We start from the raw sequence: 12,224 nt of genomic DNA, 5'->3' as shown, positions 1-12,224 counted from the left end.
CACCTCCTGGCAGTATGTAGGTGAGAAACAGGAGGGACCGAGGAGAGATCCTTAAGGGACACCAAATACAAGGAATTCAGAAAGGAAAGGGAGAGTCAGGATGGAGTAGGTTTTTGCAACAACGGTGGGGTCAGATATTAGTTTGTAGCAGAATGGGAGAGAAGGACATAACCAGAAAAGACAGACAGGTAGAACAAGGAACAATATCTGTGAATTGGGGAGGGGGGGTGATGAGGAGGAGGAGCAGCCCAACTCCAAAAGCACTATTCCTACATTAGTGACATCACCCAACTCCACCCTAGTCTCAGCTCATTTACTGAAATACTCGTCCATCCCTGTGTTATCTCCAGACTTCATGATCCAAACACACTCCTGGCCAGCCTCCCACATTCAACTTCCATGTAATCTCAAGAGTATCTAAAACCCTACTGCCCAAGCGCTCACTTGTACCAAAACTTGTTGATTCATCAAAAGGCTCCTATTAACAAGCAACAATTTAAAATTCTCACCCTTGATGTAATTCCTGGCTGTGAACATCCCTGTCTCCCTGAACCACACAATCTGTGAGACCTCGACAACTCATTTTCTTTCAGACTCCCAACGATATGTTTAATCAATGCTTCACCTGTCTAGCTGTTTCTACCGTTGCCAAGGCAACACGGTATGGAATTCCCACCCTAACCCCCTCAGACCTGCTTTCCTCCTTTAAGGTATTCCTGAAAACCTGCTTATTTGGCAATTCTTTTGATCACCTGACCTAATATCTCCAGCTGTGGCCTTATGTCACAAGTTCTCAATCATATGTCTGTGGAATTATAAACATGATAAAAAAAAACAACTGTTGTTGATTTGCACACATTTTGTCAATTCTTCACTGTCGCTGAGTGAATAATCTATAACAGCTCTTACCCAAACACATTGTAGGAGCACCTTTACCACACGAACTGTAGCTGTACAAGGAAGTCAAACATCACCTTCTCCACAGGCAATCGGGCTTTAGCACTGATCACTGGTATCTGTGGACGGAGAAACACATAGTTGATATTTCAGGGAGTGCAAAATGCATTATCGGGAGGGAAAATGGTGCAGAATTTGGGATTTTTTAATTTGTGTTTTACTACGTGCACCAAGTTCTGTAAAACCTCTCATCCCATACCATGAAAATTTCCTCCTCTTCCTGGTCAATATGTTTTTCCTTCCCCCTGCCCTGCACCTTCACACATTTCCAATGCCTTGGTCACAACAACACTGTGCTGTCAGTGAAGTTTATCACGTGGTTGAGTATTGCCCCGCCCCTCATTCATTCTGATTGGTTGAAGGACCAACGAGCACCTCTAGCCACAGTTCCCCCACTCTTATTGGTCCTGCGCTGACATCAATAATCCGAAGCCCACTGTGGGCTGGAGCATGCTCAGTGCTTCCTGCTTTTACTGCTGTTCATCAGGTATGAGAGAGAGAGGGCTCATCCCTGTTTCTCCTGAGGTCAGACAATAACAACAACTACCTGCATTGTATGGAGCCTTTCACATTGACAAATCTCCTCAAATGCTTCACGAATGATGGAAACGTTGATTAAAGAGAACGATTTTTAGATACATCTTTAAGGCGGAGAGAGGGAGTTAGGGAGGATATTCCAAAGGTTCGTGTCCTCGGCAGCTTCAATCGTGGAGTGATATAGGTGGGGAACAGCTCACAATGGAGACAGCTAGTGGCTAACCATAAGTTGGATTAGTGGTGCTGGAAGAGCACAGCAGAACAGGCAGCATCCAACGAGCAGCGAACGTCGATTTCGCTGCTCGTTGGATGCTGCCTGAACTGCTGTGCTCTTCCAGCACCACTAATCCACTATTTGCTTTCCAGCATCTGCAGTCATTGTGTTTACTTCATTGATGCTAACCATAAGTTAACAACCTCATGTCGTAGCCCCCTACCCCACACACCAGTTCTCACAGTCTGCCATTACACACTACCTATAGTTAGCCACTAACAGTCTCCATTAACAGCTAATCATCCTCCCCCAGACAGATTGTTATCCACTCCTTTACCCAACCGTTCTTCTCACTCTATCCCCACCTATCGTTTACTCCTTTTATCCTCCCCCCACACTAACTTCTGCACTAAAACTGACTTGTTTTCTCAGTAATATCTGTCCTGAGGAAGGGACACTGGGTCTGAAACTTTATCTGATTTCTCATCACAGATGCTGCCAGACCTGCTGAGCTTTTCCAGAACCTCCTGGTTGTTGTTTCTGATTTACATCTTCTGCAGTTCTTTTGGTTTTAATTTACCGGGAGTTTGTAATTCAGGTCCCACAGCCTCTGTCCCAGTCTCTGCTGTCTCTCCCAACCCCAAACAGTGACACGGCACCTGCACAGCTCATGGACAGGCGCTGTCTTGCTGGCCACACCCCTCATTCACTCCCATTGGCTGCAGGACCACACAACCTCTCCTATTGGTCTGGAGCTGTCGTTAATTAAGCTGGCGCCGATTGAGAGTGGTTGGTTCCTCCCTGTCTCTGCCCTGGGATGAGCTCCATCATTCACAGTGAATGGGGCTGTATCACAGAGCACAGGGGCTGGGGGCTATTCAGCCCATTGGGGCTGTATTCTCTCCCTCTGGAGATGCTGCAAGTCGGTCCCAAGTCCCCTCCCATGTGCCCACGGCCCCCCAAATCTTACCTTAAAAAGTAAAATTCCAAGTCTGTTTCAGAATACCTGCTGAATCTGTGTCGTTCAGACTGTTCCAGATGCTCAGAACTTACTGAGGAAAATAGTATTCACATTTTCACCTTGTATTATTTGCCAATTACTTGAAAGTAGTTACTAAAAATTGTGACAGTGCTAACAATTCCTCTCTCTCTCTGCAAATTCAAGACCTTGGAACCAAATCTGCACCAGGTCGAAATCACTGCTTCACCTTCTCAGCTCCAAGGATATTTATGTTTGCTTCAGCTAGCTCGCCACAAAATAGAGGAATGCATCTTAATTTATTAGGATCAAAGAAACAGACCTTCGGTCCAATTCGTCCATGCCAACGAGGAATCCTAAACGAATGGATTCCCATTTACCAGCTATTGGCCTGTATCCATCAAAACCCTTCCTATTCATGGACCCAATTGGAAGCCTTTTAAATGTTGTGATTTTTCAGCCTTCACGACTTCATCTGGTAACCCCTCCCATACACACACCACACTCAGCTTGAAAACGTTGCCTTTTAGATCCCTTTTAAATGTTTCCCCTCTCAATTTAAACCCAGGTGCTCTAGTTTTGGACCCACCTAACCTGAGGAAATAGGACCCCGGCTGCTCACCTTATTCACACCCCTCGTGATTTTATATATCTCCATGAAGTCACCTCTCAGTCTTTGACTCTCCAGAGAAAATAGCCCCAGCCTATTCAGCCTCTCCCTGTCGGCCAAATCCTCCAATCTTGGCAACGTTTTTGTAAATCTTGTCCAAACCTTTTCAAGTTTCACAACATCCTTCCCAGAACAGGAAAATTCAAACTGAAAACAGAATTCCAGAAGTGGCTTAACCAATGTCCTGTCCAGCCACAATATGACATCCCAGCTTCTGTATTCAATGCATTGACCAATAACGGAGAGCATTAATGGAGTCCCATTTGCCAGCGGTTCACCCTTATCCCTCTAAATCGTTCCTCTTCATGTACCCAATCAAATGCCTTTTAAATGCTGCTGTACTAGACTCCACCCCTTCCTCTGGCAGTTCACTCCATACTTGCAATGCCCTCAACATGAATAAGATGCCCCTTAGATCCCTTTTAAATCTTTTCCCTCTCACCTTAAGCCTGTACCCTCTAGTTCTGGACCCACCGAACTTGGGAAAAAGTCCCTGACTGCTCACCTTATCCATGCCCTTCATGATTTTATAAGATCACCGCTCAGACTCCAACTCTCCAGGGAAAATAGACAGCCTATTCAGCCTTGCCCAATAAGTTCAAACCGTCCAACCCTGGCAAAATCCTTGCAAATGTTTTCTGAACCCTATCAAGTTTCTCAACGTTATTCCGAGAACAGAGAGATTGGAACTGAAAACAGAATTCCAGAAGGGCCTCAATCAGTGCCCTGTCCAGCCACAATATGACGTTACAACAGCTGCATTCAATGCATTGACCAATAACGGGGAGCATACCAAATGCTGCATTCACTCCCTTACCTACCTGTGACTCTACGTTCAAGGAACTAGGAACCTGCACTCAAAGATCTCTTTGTTCAGCAATGTTCCCCAGGACTTTACCATTAAGTGTATAAGTCCTGCCCTGATTTGCCTTTCCAAAATACAACAGCTCACATTTATCTAAATTGAACTCCGTCTGCCATTCCTTGCTCCAATGGCTCATCTGATCAAGATCCTGTTGTATTCTGAACTAACCTTCTTTATTCTACACATCCAATTTTGGTGTCTTCTGTAAACCTACTGACCATACCTCATATATTCACATTCAAGTCATTTATTTAAGGGCCCAATATCCATCCTTGCAGCACATTGCTGCTCACAGGCCTCCAGTCCGCAAAGCAACCCTCCATCATCATCCTCTGTCTCCTACCTTCCAGGCAGTTTTGTAATGGCTTGCTCTCCCTGCATTCCATGTTATCTAACCCTGCGAACCAGTCTGCTTTGTGGAACCTTGTTGAATGTTCATATAAACAACATTCACTACCTGGCTTAATCAATTTTCTTTGTCACTTCAAAACACTCACTCAAGTTAGTGAGACCCAATTGTGCATGTACAAAGCCACATTGACTCTCCCTGATCATTCCTTACCTTTCCAAACACATGGATATCCTGTCCCTCAGAATCCCTTCCAACAACTTGCCTGCCACTGACTTCAGGCTCACTGTTCTCTTGTTCCATGGCATCTCCTTACCACGTTTTTAAAAATAATGGCACCTCACCTGTCGCTATCAATGATACAAATACCTCAGGAGAGGCCCAACAATCACTTCCCTAGATTTCCAGAAAGTTCCAGGATACACCTGATCAGGTTCCAGGGCTTTATCCACCTTGATGCGATTTAAGACATCCAGTACCACCACCTCTGTAACATGGACACTTTTCAAGTTACCAGTGTTTATTTCTCCAAACTCTCGAGCTTCATATACTTCACCAATAAAAATGACGTGAAATATTTGCATATCTTTTGCACCCCCTGTGGTTCCATAGACAGCCTTGTTCAAAACCATACCCTGAGCCCATCTGCCTGACCTGTCAGGTCTCTTGCACTGAAATAAATGCAGTGTAACTGGTCCATCGCACCTCATTCTGTGACTTGCTCTTGCCTGCCTTGACAGTCTGACCTGTGAACAGTACCAGCCTCAGACTCACCTCTTTTCTCACTATCCCTTTAGGATTACCCCGACTCCCTCACTGGTTTAATGCCTCCCGAGTGGCACTAGCAAATCTCCCTGCTCGTCAGGACCCCATGCTTTCACCTTCCTACGCCATTGGTACCAATGTACAATGACCTCCCACTGGTTATTTTCCCTTTTGAGAATATTCTGCTCCCTCAGAGACATCCTTGACACTGGCACCAGGGCGGCACCACCCCATTCTGATGTCTCACTGTCAGCTGCAGAAACGGCAGACTGTGCCCCTGACTAGAGAGTCCCCTCTCACCATCGATCGTGTGGAACTGGATATACTTCACATTATGTTAGAAGCCAGTCTCAGTACCAGTAACTTGGCTGTCAGTGCTACATTCCCCTGAAAGTGTATTACCACCTACATTTTCCAAAACCGTATACTTGTCTGAGATGGGGATAGCCACAGGAGACTCCTGCAGTACCAACCTACCCCTCCTAGCTTTCCTGGAGGTAACCCATCTACCTGACTGTATCTGCAGTATCCTGCATTCCTGAGACTGCCACCTATCACACCGCCCACCCCACCCCCGGCTCCTGTCAATTCTTCACTGCCTTTAATCACTCCTCCACCAATCCATACGTTCCAATAGGATTTGCAATCACACTTCCTGCAGACAATTATCAGGATCATTGAAACTCTCCCTAATCTCCCTCATCTGACAGGAACAGCACGCCACTCTACAACAGGCCATCTCTCCGCCTTAACAATCGACAGACCAAGACAAAGGCACAGTCTTACTGCTCGAAAAATACTGCCCGAGAATAACTTAATGCTTACGTTTTATATCTTAAACATTTAATCAAGAGACCCTAAGACATTAAAAAGAAATAGTCACCTGACTCACGATTGTAGATTTAATAAAATAAAACCGACTAAGATTGATATTTGAAGAGACTGAAACTCACTGAGCTGATCCCCGGCTCTGAGTACTTCCAAGGGTGAGGTCTCTCTGAGGGCAGCTGTGAAATGTCACTGTTTCTCTTCTCTGCCCACTCCATTTCCAGAGAGGTTTTTAACTTCACAACAAGTCAGCTCAGAGAGGTCACTGCTTGGTTTTATTCACTGGGGGTTGCCCTTGCTGCCCAGACCAGTATTTATTGGCCACCTTTACTTGTCTTGGAGAAAGTGGTGGTTAACCGCCTCCCTGAAATGCTGCAGTCCATGTACACCACAGTGATGTTTGGACAACAATCCCCCTCTGGCCCCACAACCCTCCCTGTCTCTGTAATCCCCCTCCAGCCTCACCACCCTCCCTGTCTCTGTAATCTCCCTCCGGCTTCAGAAATTACATGGCCGTGGCTTAAGGTTTTTATTTGGATTCATTTTTGTTTAATAACCCACCCCCCCCCCGAAAAATAAGTGAAATATTTCGCCCTCAAACAAATTTCTGTTGATTGACCTTTTGGAGAGGCTGACACATGGACGTTGCAGTATTTTATCTCACATTGTACACGTAGAATGATGGAACTTTATTTTAAACATTGCTAAAAAGGGAGGCAATGGCTTAATGGTATTCCTGCCAGATGAGTGATATGTACAGTGTTCCGAGGATTAGGGATAGAATCCCAACATGGCTGATGGCAGCATCGGAATTCAATACAATCTAGAATGAAAAGGCGAATGATGACCATGAAACTATTGTTGATTGTTAGTAACCCATCTGGTTTACTAATGTCCTGTAGGGAAGGAAACGGTCATTCTCACCTGGTCTGGCCTACATGTGACTCCAGACCCACAGCAATGTGGTTAACTCTCAACTGCCCTCAGGAAAAAAATACTTTAAAAACTGTTAAAAAAATACTCCGCAGGTATCACTTAAAAACTGGCTGTTCCCATTGGGACTGTGAATTTCTGAAAGGCCTGAACTAAAACTGAGTTTCAGCTTCACCTTCTCCCTGTCTCACCCCACTCTGTTTACACCCAACTCCAAAACACTCTCATTGAGCCAAGCAGCCCTCACAGTGCAGCCCTGTCATTTTCATTGTCTGCTCACACCTACACTGCCCTCAGCCTCCTGTACTGTTCCAATGCATCTCAATGGGAGCTCAGGGACAGCACCTCATCTTTCAATTCAGCCCTTTGTAACCCCAGAGTCAACATGGACCTCAGCAGTTTCGGAATGAACAGACAGTTGTCAGAAGCTGGAACATTCCACCTGAAAAGGTAATGGAATTTTAGTCCAAAAGGATTTTTAATGGGAAGTTTACAGGTAATTAAAAATATGAAGTTTACAGGTTAACATCATGAAGTGGGTGATTGGGTCTAAATCTGAGAGTTCTTACAAAGAGACGAGGTGTAATTTGGATAAATCTGTGCTCCCTCTCAGGCTTATATCTCCTTCCTCAGCTGTAGGGCCCAGAACACAGCAGATACCCAAAGGGTGACCCAATCATGAATTTGTACATCTTTCTTCTTCACAAAAATATTGGAGATATCTTCCCACAAACAGAGCAGAGAAACCTTTCTCCTTCCACAGTTAAATGCCAATAACATTCAGATCCTGCTGACCCCATTGACTGTAAAAACTTGCTTTTGAGATCCCAGCCCCAATTATTCTCATTTAATATCCTATGAAATGAATTCACAAAACAAAACTCAGTCAGTACAGGAAGAATATAAAGACACACTTTTTTCTTGGTATGTGCTTGATGTGTAAATGCCTCTTTTCAAGTTGCACGCCCCCCCCCCACCACCCGAGGAAGGTGACATGCACATGCGCCTCACTATACCTTACCCCCAATAAAAATGGCGGCCATATCCCAGGACCTTTCACAGCCTGAGGGCCGCAGCCACTTTCCCATCTGCTGCAAACGGGGGATTAAGAGTTTCTAGTTCAGACTTTCAAACCGCACAGAGTGTAATTAAAACTTTCCAGTCGAAAGTGACTCATTATCTCCGTCTCCAAGGCCACTCTCCCCTTCCCTGTTTGTGTCTCCCACATTCACCGACGGCCGAGTTACGTGGCACTGCATCAGCAGAGTTACTGGTGACGTGTCATCCCACTGGCCACGCCCCTCATTCACTCCCATTGTTTGGATGACCAACTAGTTGCACTTGGTCCACCAGTCCCACCACCTTTTCCTATTGGTCCGAAGCTGCCATCAATCAGCTGGACCCCATTGTGAGGTCAGTGGTGGGATCCTCCCCCTGTCTGAATCAAACCCCGAAGGTGTATGGATGGTGTCAATCAGGAACAACAAGCAGAAGGTGCTGGGAAAGCTCAGCAGGTCTGGCAGCATCTGGGAACAAAAATCTGTCCAGTGGCCATTCCTCAGAACCGATGGAGCTGGGAAAATTAGAATTCTGACGCTGTGGAAACAGGCCATTTGGCCCAAAAGGTCCACAGCGTCCCTCCGAAGGGTATCCCACCCAGACCCATTCACCTACCCTATTACTGTATATTTCTCCTGACTAATGCAACTAACCTACACATCCCTGAGCATTATGGGAAATTTAGCTTGGCCAATTCAACTAACCTGCAGATCATAGGGGTTAAAGAGTAAATAATAGGCAGGGACATAACCCAAAGAGAGACTCGAACATTTGGAAAGACAAAGGAGTGGATTACCATCTGGCTTGGGGGGGGGGGGGGGTGCATAGCTGTTAATGGAGGGGACAGGAACCTGTGTCTGGCAGCATCTCAGTGGAGGTGGCGGAAATGGCGACTGATGATCCACGTTCTGCTGCAAAAACAGACCCCGAGCTTCCAGCTGCCTGCCACTTTAACACACGAGCCTGTTCCCTGGCCAACATCTCTGTCTCATGCTTACTGCAGTGTTCCAGTGAGGCCAGAACATACCAAATGGCCCCATATTTCAAGGAGTGCAATTTCCCCTCCCATGTGGTCAATACCATCCACTATATCTCCTCCACTTCCTGCACCTCTGCCTTTGAAACCCACACCTCCAATTGCAACAAGGATAGAACACCCCCCCCCCCCCCCCACCCCAAGTCCTTACCTTCCACCCAGATACAACACATCATCCTCTGCCATTTCCACCAGCAACAATCAGACCGCACCACCAGATTCTTAAGGGGTTTGACAGAATAAATACTGATGTGTCTGAGGGTAAATACTGAAAGGGGAGTCTGAAACCAGATTCTGAGCCAGTCACAGAATCAAGGGTTCTGCTTTGGATTCGTCAAGTTTAAAGGTAACACAGACATGGGTAAGGGTTTTTAGTAGCAATGGAGCTAGGGTGAAGAGGAGATAAGCAACGGTTTAGAGATTGGAATTCCTGGTGTTTGGGATTGTGTAGATGTCTAATAAGAAGGTCAGCTTCGCGTCAGATATAACAGCAACATTGTGAAGAGTCTAGTTCTGCTGCATAATTCCCAGTGAGAGGGAGAGGTTCAGCAGTTAGGAAAAGGAATTTGTAAGGCAATGGGTTTAACTGTGACAATGTTTCATTGGAGGAAATTGCACCTAATCAAGTAGTGGGAATGTGGTAAGTAATTTGATAACTGAGTAACAGTGGAGTAATGGAGAGGGATGATGGGGAGGGAGAGTTGGGCAACATCAGTGTACATGTTAAACCCAACATGGTGCTTTTGCACAATATCACCTCCTGACAGTATGTAGGCAAGATACAGGAGGGGCCAAGGATAGATCCATGAGGGACACCAAATGCATGGAATTCAGAAAGGAAAGGGAGTGTGGAGATGGAGCAGGATTTTCCAACAAACGTGAGGTCAAATATCAGTTTTTCACAGAATGGGAGAGAAGGACCATAACCAGAAAAGACAGAACAAGGAACAATGTCTGTGAATAGGTGAAGGGGACTGATGAGGTGGAGGAGAAAAGAGAGTTGGAAAGTCTATGGTTTAGTGAGATTAGGGTAAAGGGTCAAGAGGAGCTCTGATAAGGCTTGACAGGAGATGAGATTGGAGAAAAATGTAGGTTTGGACAAAAACCAGGAACAGCACGTGAGGGGGGGGGGGGGGGGAAGCAGCAGATCGGATTATCTCAGTCTTAGTGACAGAGAACCTCCATGTGCTCCAAACTCTTGTTGTTGGAGAGAAGGATGGCGGAGACAGGATGATGGACAGTGTTTCACAAAGAAACCAAACCTGGGTAAGTGATATTTAAAGTGAGTGAACAAACCTAATGTATTTAAATTTTATCCAAAATATTAAAACAAACGACTGAAGTCCTGGTTCGAATCCCATCTTGGCAGATGGTGGAATCTGAATTCAAGAAAAAATAACTGGAATTAGGAATCTCCTGATCTCCATGGAAACATTGTCAATGGCAGAAAAAACCCTCCCAACCTGACAGTGGCCCAGCCAGCTACTCACTGTATTAATCACTGCAAAGTCTTAACAAAGGAATGAAACTGGATGGACCACTCGTCATCTAAGAAGGCACTAGAAAATACAACCACAGAATCAGCCCTCTCAGTGGTGCAATGTCCTCCAGACTAACATCTGGAGTTTGGTGCCAAATTGTGCCGAGCTGTCTCACAGACCAATCAAGGAACAGCCCGACATACTCATACTCATGAAATCAACCCTTACAGACAATGACCAGACACCACCATCACCATGCCAAGAGATTGAGATTGTAGTGATGGAAAAACACAACAGGTCAGGCAACATCCGAGGAGAAGGAGAATCGATGTTTCGAGCCTAAGCCAGTTATCAGCCTGACCTGCTGTGCTTTTCCAGCACCAGACTCTTGACTCTGACCTCCAGCATCTGCAGTCTTCACTTTCTCCTGAAATCTCTGGATATGTCCTGCCCCACCAGCAGGACAGACCAGGCAGAGGTCATGGCACAAGACATGCCCTTGGAGTACTCAGCATGGACTCCGGACACCAGGAAATCTCATGGCTCCTGCTGATTACCACGTACTGTCCTCCCTTGGCTGATGGATCAGTTCTTCTTCATGTTGAACAACATTTGAAGGAAGCACTGAGGAAGTAAAATGGTGTCAAACGTACTCTGGGTACAGGATTTCAATGTCCACTATCGAGACGAGCTCTGCAACAGAATTACTGACTGAGGTGGTCAGGTCCTAAAGGGTATAGCTGCTCAACTGAGTCTACAGCGGGTGGTGAGGGAACCAACAAGAGGGAAAAACAAGAGTGATCTCATTGTTATGAATTGACCAGCTGCAGATCCATCTGTCCATGACAGTATCAGCACGAGCGACCATCACACATTCCTTTTGGAAACACAAGTCTTAGCTTAAGGTTGAGAAAAACCTCCATCGCGTTGAGTGGCACTATCACCGTTCTAAATGGGACAGACTCTGAAGAGATGTAGGATCTCAAACTCGGTATCTCTGAGGCACTGTGGGACATCAACAGCAGCAGAACTGTACTCCAGCACAATCTGTAATCTCATGGGTTTGCAAATCCCGCTCTCACCCATCACAATGGACAGGAAAGGAGGGCATGCCATGAGCAGCACCAGGCAGACTTAAAAATGAAGTGCCAACCTGGTGAATCTACCAAACAGGACCATCTGCATTTCAAACAGCATCAGCAGCAAGCAACAGAGCTAAGTGATCCTACATCCAGTGGAACCGATCGGAGCTCTGCAGTTCTGCCACACCCAGTTGTGAACGGTGATGGACAATTAAACAACTCACTGAAGGAAGCATCACAGATATCCCCACCCTGACTGATGGAGGGGCCTCACACACCCATGCACCAGATAAGACAACAGCATTTGCAGCAATCTGCATCCAGAAGTGCAAAGTGGGATGATCCATCTCAGCCTTCTCCAGTGGTTTCTAACATCACAGATGTGAGTTTAAGCCAGTTCGGTTGAGTTTGAATAACATCAAGAAATGGTTAAGTCGTGCAAAGGCTATGGGCCCTGCAAATATTCTGG

At 45.9% G+C, this 12,224-nt stretch overlaps 1 long non-coding RNA gene across 10 annotated transcripts in view; it reads right to left on the bottom strand.

The window, feature by feature from the left end:
• The window catches only part of LOC140471689 (uncharacterized), a 61,907-nt gene that overhangs the window by 25,742 nt on the left and 23,941 nt on the right, over positions 1-12,224 (bottom strand). For 9 of the 10 annotated variants that reach the window (XR_011957189.1, XR_011957190.1, XR_011957194.1 and 6 more), the window contains 2 exons: positions 10,489-10,571; positions 910-1,016 (listed from right to left, as the gene is read on the bottom strand). This is a non-coding gene — a long non-coding RNA (uncharacterized lncRNA). The remainder of the gene's footprint in view (positions 1-909; positions 1,017-10,488; positions 10,572-12,224) is intronic. The other variant, XR_011957187.1, reaches the window with a different exon arrangement.

This window comes from Chiloscyllium punctatum, unplaced genomic scaffold (genome assembly GCF_047496795.1).
Source record: "Chiloscyllium punctatum isolate Juve2018m unplaced genomic scaffold, sChiPun1.3 scaffold_154, whole genome shotgun sequence".
Taxonomy (NCBI): domain Eukaryota; kingdom Metazoa; phylum Chordata; class Chondrichthyes; order Orectolobiformes; family Hemiscylliidae; genus Chiloscyllium; species Chiloscyllium punctatum.
Note: the sequence above shows the minus strand (reverse complement) of the source record. Positions and strands in the feature narration are given on the sequence as shown.